The sequence below is a fragment of the Balaenoptera physalus genome, assembly GCF_965194825.1.
Source record: "Balaenoptera physalus genome assembly, chromosome: 15".
Lineage (NCBI taxonomy): Eukaryota > Metazoa > Chordata > Mammalia > Artiodactyla > Balaenopteridae > Balaenoptera > Balaenoptera physalus.
The window spans coordinates 45,154,298-45,162,678 of record NC_138894.1 but is presented as its reverse complement, the minus strand read 5'-3'; positions in this window follow the sequence as shown (position 1 = coordinate 45,162,678).

The window sequence follows — 8,381 nt, the reverse complement described above, 5'->3', positions numbered from 1 at the left end:
CTGATCAGCCTCGATTCAAGTAGTCAGTTCCTTGGCAGACACATCTGTAGAGCAGAGATGAGTGCCTCAAGTTATCATAGCTAGATGACACAAACATCAATTTCTTTGATCTCATGATTACCAAGCAACTTTAATGATTATAATTTGGCTTTTTAAATAGATTTCCTATAGGAAGAAAATATACTTGCAGTTGTATTTTGCATTATAAATGAATAAATTCGTACCCTGGTTTGTACATCAGTCTTTTATAAGTTTAGTTACTGTGGTCACTCCTTTTGAATCTGCTTAATTTGGGATATACTAACAAAATCGAGTTTCTGTTTGGGAAAGCCAAGGATCAAACTTCTAAACCCACATGGACAACACCAAAGTAATTAGCTGGCCACCTGAGACAATGTATCTATATCATCTCCCTACATCAGCAATGACTTCTAAAGACCCTTACAACTCTAAGATCATACTGCCTCAAGAGAAAGGTGTAACAAAAAAAAAAATCTTAGATGTGCCCTATTGTAGTGGAAATGTCCCCAATGGATATACATTAGCTTGTTAAAAACATCCTTGTAATAATATCTGATTTCCTTCTCTTAAAGCTTTGCTTTCCAAGCAGTCTCTGCAGTTATAACTTGATCCCCCAAATGGACCTGGACCCTCAGGGAGGGCAAGCCTTATGCCTGCGTTCAGTGTGCAGGGAACTCAGAGCCGATATAGCTCCTATTATACATTATCAGTAAGTGTCTTATCAGTTTAGATTGAGGTAATCAAAACCCCTGCCTGATCAAGCCTGAGGGTCAAGTTGCTGGGCCCATAAAGAAATAAAGTGAGTTTAAAGATCTAGAAGGAATTAAAGTGCCCAGGAAATTCAGAATATAAAATTATAAGAATATTTTCCATATATGAATGCTTATTCTACTATGTTTATCTCATTTAATTCTTGCAAAAGTCCTATAAGCACTCATTTTAAAGATGAATAAACTAAGGATTAGGTTAAGTTAAATAACTCGACCAAACTGATAAATGGAGCAAGGGTTTGAGCATAAGTCTGCTTCCAAAACCCGTGGTTTTAACCACCGTGCAACACTGATTCCCCTTAACTAAGTCCATTCATTCATTTGTTCACTGTCATGGAGGAGGAAATTTTCTTTCTGGCTGGTCTAAGAATTAAATTGACATGAGACAGATTAACAGGAGAAATCCAAACAAAAGTTTAATAACGTGTACACGGGAGAGACCCAGGAAAACTGAGTAATCACCAAAATGGCTGAAACCTTCACCTTAAATACCATTTTCAGTTAAAGAAAAAAAGGGGATGTTGGGGGTTAAGGGTCTGGGACATCATAGGGGAGGAAGGCAATTAACATGAAGATGGAAGGCAAATGTTTGTTAAATGAATGTTTGCTGGGCCGTGCAGAGACAAGGGGACACAGAGTGGACTCTATCTCTAAGAGTTTCCCTCACCGCACCTGGCCCGTATCCGCTGCAGGTATCTCTGGTGATAGCTCCATTCTGGAAACAGGCCCTCCATCTAAATTCTTTTTAGGCAGTTGGCGGCGGAAGGTCAGAGTTTCTTCCTGAGGCTTTTGGGCCTTGTTTGTTTTCAGCTTGAGATCATCTACATGCCAGAGACATTTTGGGGCAGCAAATTTTGCTCCCCAACATCACCAAATATTTATTGAACACTTACAGTGTGGTAAGCACTGGAAATACAAGGATGAATAAGACATTTACCATGAAGACCTTACAATTAAGTAGTAGGAATCTCATATATAAAAATACATATAATTAATCATTTTAGATGCAGTCATAAAAGATGAGCAGCAGAGATACAAAGAAAAGCGTGCAAGTGTTACCTGGAAGTAGGTAGGAGACGATGGAACATTTCCATGGAGGACATGACAGTTGAGCCAAGCATTATAAGACAAGCAGAATTTCACCACGTGGATAAAGTTACTTCAGGCTGAGAGCTGAATGGAGGGAAAAGGTCCGGAGGCAAAATCCAGAATGGTGCACTGGAGGAGCTGCACGTGTAGGATTGGAGGGGTGGCAAGATGAGCCAGACAGGCGGGAAGAGGCCTGGAAGACAGGAAGTGGAGAGTCTGGTGGAATTTTAAGGAGAGTAGTGGCATGATTAGATTTATTTTTAGATTTCTCAATAACTGTAGGGAAGGTACAATAAAGACGAGACATTTACTAGTGCAACATGGAAGAGAACAGTGAGATTGTTCCTTTCCATGATCTGGTCATTATACTTCTATTAAGATATGCTTGTCCTCGCCTAAGACCACCCAGATGTTTTCCCTTGAAAAATAGCACATAATGAGCTCCTTAATTATTAGTGAACTGATTTTTTGAGAGGTGTGGGTTGGAAGATGTGTGTGTGTATGTGTGTGTAAAATGTATTTGTGCCAGCATTTCAGCCTCTTATGAGATTCTTTTGAAATGTGATCATTATCTATCAAATTAGCTCTCCCTCTCAGCTTTGTATCATTTTCAAATATGGCAGCATTGTCTTCTGTTTCAATATAGATACACCATTCATTGCCTACAGTATAAAGTTCAAACTCTTTATTATATGAAACACTGATAACATCCTGATGCCAGTCTTTCCAGCTCATCTCAGGCCCTTCTCAACATACCTTATATTTTAATCATATCAAACTACTTTTGGTTCTGTTCAGGCCTTATATTTTCAAATGTCTGTGCTTTTGTCTATGCTGTTCCATCTGTCTGAAAGACTATCTTGCCTCCTAGTCAGGATTCCTCACTTTTCTTCATATTTTACATAGCTCTATTACAATATTTTCCTAAGCCATGATGATCACCTTAAATTTGTCTCCTCTGCGAGCCCTTGGCTGGAAGGGCAGGGACTCAATCCTATTTATCTTTTTGTCCTGGAGTACCAAAGCATAGTGGATGGCATACTGTTGGAGCTAAGTAAATTAAGTTTACTTTGCAGAACAAAATTATAGCATACTAAAAATAAAAAGCATGAATATATCCTTTGCTGCTCTGCTTTGTAAATTACCAAATAATCAACAGTGAACTGCTCTCCTGCCTTCCTTAGCAAGGGCTTATTGGGCATCAGGAGCTCTAGTTTTTAGGATAGCAAAAAATTTAACTCTTAGCAGCTTTTATTCTTTTTAGGAAAGCTATTGAAGCAAAGTCCTAAACTTCCACTCTCTTTAGTGATGATTTTAGTTCTTCTAGGTACTAATGAATCAAGCATTTATAAAATAATTATTAAATATACATAACAAACATTTTTTGAATTTGCATTTTGAATTTGAATTTGAATATCAAACATTTTTCTCTTTTGAGCTATAATATTGAGCAGTGTCTCCAATGTGTTTTCGATTAGAATTTAAATAACTCAAGATCAGGAACTAAAACCCTTTAGAGATGAATTGATAATACCACTTTCCTATCAGCCAAATATAGTGCTATTAGAGTTCTGAAAAATTGAAAGAGAAGACCATTCTTGGTTGATTATTGTTTTTAAAAGTCTACATTTTTAACGTAGCCAAGTGCTAAACACTTAGGCCTGTGGAACAATGAAGGACGAATAAGTAGCTGTGATATATACACTGTGATTGTACAGACCTCACTGGCTTAGAAAGCCCTTTCCAGTCAAGGGTGTGGCTGTGGAACTTATTTAGATTGAGCATGTTGATAAGCTAAATTTCCAAGTGTCTTAATTTTTCATAGAATATATGTTTTATTTATCTTCTGGTCTGTGCCTTTTTAAGAGTTTTATTCTTTCTTGAGTTTGGTTGAAATGATTACGCACCGATGCTTAGCCTCATTTTCAGAAAGATGTACATCTATGTAAGTACCAGGATAAATTTAAACATCGTGGTTAAACCTGATTTTAAACACATTTTTCTAGGGCCTGAATGTTTTTAAATGCTTAATGCTTAAACACTGTGGAGGGAGTGGGGTATGCAGTGGACAGGAGGTTTTTAGGATGATTCTTAGAATGAGTTTTAGAATGATTAGCTGTTTAGTTTTGTTTTTTTGTTGACTGAAAACCCTCAAATTAACAGTCTTTTAAAACTAGAATAAGATGTATACCCATAACAAATTAGTGTTAATTGCACTTAAAAAATACAGCATTAAAGTTTGCTGACAAACCTTTTGTAGGAGCAAAAATCTAACGTTTTACATTGTAACGAATTTACAGGATAAACCATTCCACTTGCCTCATTGTTTTCTGCCTCCATGCCTATTTTGCTATGCAAAAGCTTTATGTCAATTTACTTTTTGAGCCGTTTAAGACCAAACCAAATTATTCCTTCAGAACATTTTAAACAATCCCTTAAAGACCTCATTTCCTTGGCTATGTTTCCAATCTCGGCTTATCACTGTAATATTTCATGCTCCATGCTTCTGAAAAAATTCAATATTCAAGAACAAAGTAATCCAGAGCTTTACTTTATTTCAGTCTTTTTATGTCCTAGGGCTGTCCCAACTCAATGACCCAGTTTTTATTGTGTCACATCTGTCTGTTGCTGAGTGCGACCAGCTTGCCTAAGCCTTTTCCTGTCCCTTATCAGTTTTCCCTTAATTCAAAAAAAAAATTTTTTTTTTTTTAATTCTTTGCACTTCTCCTTTCACAGCTTTTAGTTTTTTTCCTCCTTAGGAGACTCTGTTCCTGTGGTAGCTACTCAGAAACACAAAGATGAGTGGGTGACTAAGGTGTCTAAGTCTGTCCTTGTCAAAATTTTCATTGCAATATCTTCAGAATTACAGAAAGTGGATATTATAATTTGGCAATATGCATCAAGAGTCCTCAAAAATGTTCATACCCTATGATCCAGCAGTTTCACTTCTGAGACTCTAGCTTACTAATTGAAAAGAATCATCTAAGATATGGAAAAAAGCTGTATATATGAGATGTTCATTACAGTGTTATGTATTATTGGGGAGTTCTTTTGCTTGGTCTAATAATTAAATGGATGCAAACAGATTAATAGGAAGAAAAAAACCCAATTTAATTCATATGCACGGAGGTCTCATAAAAATGGAATCCTCGAGGTGAACAAAGCAGGCTGTTTATATATTATTTTTAGACAAAGAAACAATTATTTGTGAAGATTTAAAGGGGTTTGTGCTTGGGGTAGCAGACTAATGAAGAGGTAACAAAGTTTGTCTACAGAGTTTTCTTAGTCTTGAATTTCCTAACTCTGGTGATAAGGATGCTTTCTATCGTCCTGGTATAAGGAGGATACTTTCACATGGGAGATTATTTCCTGCTTTCATGGGGAAAGAGGGGGTTACAGTGTTTTTCCATATCATTTTTTCTCCACTGGCTTAAATTCAAACTAATCAATATGTCATTGTAGCATATCTTGGGGCAGCCTGCTCTGAGGCCCAACAGTATACATGCAAAAGAAGAAAACAACCCAAATATGCAACAATAGGAGAGAAGTTTAATAAATTAGTCTATCTACTTGATGGAATATTGTGCAATCATTTAAGATAATGGTTGTGTTGACTATGTAGAAAGATAGGTAAAAATTTATAATGTTTTCAGAAAAGCAGGGTGCAAAGTCGTAAGTGCTGGTGGTCACAGCTATGTTTTAAAAAGCATTTACAACGGGAAAACTGCAAGGAAAGAGGACATTTGCTAATACTTGTTATTTTAGGGTATGGAATTATAGATGATTTTTCTTTCCTTTACTCTCAAAATCTAGATTCAATTTCTTTTAAAATTTAAGTTTTTGAAAACTATAGTCTTCACAGATGCAAATTAAGAACTATTCAGATATGTCATGTCAAAATTTATAAAAGGCTATTTCAGATAGAGCTCTATTTAAGTCTAATAATCTAACAATGGCCAGGGGATGGGGGTGGATAAGATAGTGAGTACGTCATTTTGTTTACCATTGTGTGTAATCCCCAAAAAGATACATTAGAAAAAAAATTTTAATACCTATTTTAAAATATAAAATAATTTAAAAAAAATCTTAATAGGTTCTACTCAAGTTTATTTTACTGCCACTGACTTTATCCAGGCCAGTTTGTTCTCTCCAAAGTTGCTTCATCAAGTTCTACCTATAGCCCAACCGTTATAGTACATTTCCCACATTGTTTTCAGAGAAATCTTTCTGAAACTTAAATGTATGTGATATTTCACTGTTTAAACTATTCAGGGATTCAGAATATTAGAGTCTTTAGCATACTAGCTCCTCCCAAGCTTCTCTATCTTATTCTGTGTCCTTTCTTCTCATGCACCCTTCCCACCAGTTTTATCAAACGACATGTAATACCTGAAACAGTACTCAGAGTCACTATTGCTTCTGTCTCTTTTTTTTTTTTTTTAAATGTTATTTATTTATTTTTGGCTGTGTTGGGTCTTCGTTTCTGTGCGAGGGCTTTCTCTAGTTGCGGCGAGCAGGGGCCACTCTTCATCGCGGTGAGCGAGCCTCTCACCGTCGCGGCCTCTCTTGTTGTGGAGCACAAGCTCCAGACGCGCAGGCTCAGTAGTTGTGGCTCACGGCCCAGTTGCTCTGCGGCATGTGGGATCTTCCCAGACCAGGGCTCGAACCCGTGTCCCCTGCATTGGCAGGCAGACTCTCAACCACTGCGCCACCAGTGAAGCCCGCTTCTGTCTCTTAATACTGAAACTAACACTTAATACCAGCTCAGTCTTGAAATCCCAAAGTGTTACTTTCTTTGGGAAGCCTTCCCAGATTCCTCATCTTTTATGTATTCTCTGTAATCCTACAGTGCTATCCCTGATTTGCCCATCTGCTTTTTCCACCAGACAGTAAACGTCTTGTTATTGTGTGCACGGGCAAGCGCAAGTGAGTGTGTATGAGCGAGTGTGTTTAACAGCACTCCCTGCCCCTCCCGCCCCACGTCCCCTCCCTGTGCTCTGACAATGAGAGGAATAGTGATTGCTAAATGGTGTTGATGAAGGGCCAGTGCGCTAATCCTGGATACCAAGTGAAGGAAAAAAGAGAGGAGATGCACCGGAAGCCAAGGACTGTCAGCTGTCAGGTACTTACTAGGTAGAAACTCATTCAGTGCACCTCCCTGATGAAGTTAGACTTTACTTCCAACGTTGTACCCCTGAGAACAGGGAGCACATTTATTTGTCTATGAACTCTCCACTCTTCCTTGTACATACTAGGCATTCAAACATATGTTGATTAAAACCCAATTTTTAAAAATCATTCTGATTTACAGAAATTCACATCCGCCTTGTCTATAATTAGGAAAAAACCCTGGGAAAAAAAATGTGAAAGACAAAGTGTTTGTTAAGTGTTTGTGAAGCTCAACGTCCTAACTAGAAAACTTCAGAACAGTGCTGTGAACCCTGAAGAGGGAGATGTAATTGGAATTAAGGATGGGCAAACTTATTCAAATAAAATAAAAATAAGGACGGCCCAAACTCCAAATGTGCCGACATGGAAATATCTATCTCGATTTTCGTATGCTTACATAGGGAACCAGCTATACTCCAAAAGAAAATATTGGTTCAGACTAACACAAAATCATGGTTTTATTGTTTAGACAAAAAACAAATAACTTGGTTATGTTCTCAATGGATTCTCTTAGTTTCTTTTTTCCCATCCTTATTATATCTGTATTTTAAGCAATATGGTTATTAGAGCAAATTTTTTTTAATTTTAATAACTTGAATACATTTTCCCCCAATTTTTATAGTTGTTAAAATTTTTGATTATCACTCTTAACATTTTAGTGATTACTCTTTTAACCCTAAATTAAAGTTTAAATGTTTCAGAGGCTCTGATATTTAAAACTCTGGAAACAATTGTTAGATAGAAAAGTCTTTCTTATCATCCCCTTAATTTATCTGCTATGTAGATTTAGTGTTCTTATTTTATATTTTCTTATAAACTCACCTATCTATTCCTATCTAGAAACAAACGCAACAAATATGTTTTAGTAAACTATCCAAACAGAATTCTATTTTGAATTTCAAATTATTGGAATATACCTAGTGACAGCTTTGGTATAGGGGAAAGGCTAATCAGCCAGTGCATGGGGGTAGAAAAATTTGACTGAACTTTATATATAATAATAGAAAGAGCATAAATAGACTGGTCAGGTGTGATTAAGAGTGGGAAATAGGGGCTTCCCTGGTGGCGCAGCGGTTGGGAATCTGCCTGCCAATGCAGGGGACACGGGTTTGAGCCCTGGTCTGGGAGGATCCCGCGTGCCGCGGAGCGACTAGGCCCGTGAGCCACAATTGCTGAGCCTGCGCGTCTGGAGCCTGTGCTCTGCAACAAGAGAGGCCGCGATAGTGAGAGGCCCGCGCACCGCGATGAAGAGTGGCCCCCACTTGCCACAACTGGAGAAAGCCCTCGCACAGAAACGAAGACCCAACACAGCCAAAAAATAAATAAATAAAT